Here is a 954-nt window from a genome sequence, read left to right as displayed (position 1 = left end):
TCAAAAAAAAAAAAAAAAAAAAAGGATTCCTTGTTTATCTAAAAATTCAAATTTTTCTAGCCATTCTGCATTTTACTTTAGCCAGCAAACTTGCATTCTAGTTTGTAAATGTTTTTCTGAAATTTAGTGCCTAGCACTTAAGTAATATTCCACTTGAACCCAGAAGTACAGCTCAAGTGAGGTGAGAAAGGCTGGTGGGGTAATTAAAGGGAAGAGGATGGCTCCCCACTGTCCCCATTCCTCCTCCAGCTTGTGTGTGAAGACTAGGTTAAAGCCTATGAGGAGATAAAGCCCCCTCCTCGCATACCAGCTCAAAGCTGGAGCAGGAGGTCAGCTGCTGGCCTTAGGTAAAGAATCTGCTCAAAGCCTCCAGCTATTTCTAGCCTCCAGATGTGTTAGCACTTCTTTTTCACAATTGACTCGCTGTCTGTCTGCTGTCTGTCTTCATTTGAGGGGACCCTTTCAGCCCAGAGGATAGCATACGATGTTTGCAGAATCTATCCACAATGGCCGTGCCTCTCTGATCTCTTTAATCTTCCTTTCCTTTCCTTTTGCTCCTGGAGTTTCAAACTTCTCCAGTCCTTTGCAGCAGTCCACCTCTTTTGATACATTAAATAAGATGATGAGCCCCTCCAGGGCAAGGCCCCCGTCTGCTCTAAACAGTACTGCGTCATTCTTGGAGATAGCTTTTATTGCTAATGCCTTGTCTGTTTCCTTATTTTCTCCACCCGGCATTCCCGCAGGTGGATGCTCTGGAGAAACATTGGGCCTAGCACAGGTGGTATCTGGGGGCAGTTCTAAGCCATCTAAGAATAGGGTGACCAGATTTTAACACTGGTAAAGCGGGACAACATGGCCCGGGGGCGGGGGGTGGTGGTGATGGTGGAGGAGTGGGGTGAGGGATGGGGTGGGGGCGGGGCGGGGCAGGGCCTGACAACAATGCAAACTTTGATA

Source organism: Otolemur garnettii, unplaced genomic scaffold (assembly GCF_000181295.1).
Source record: "Otolemur garnettii isolate 467f Iridium unplaced genomic scaffold, OtoGar3 scaffold00073, whole genome shotgun sequence".
NCBI classification, from domain to species: Eukaryota; Metazoa; Chordata; class Mammalia; order Primates; family Galagidae; genus Otolemur; species Otolemur garnettii.
The sequence above is the reverse complement of the archived record's forward strand: the minus strand, read 5'-3'. Positions refer to the sequence as shown.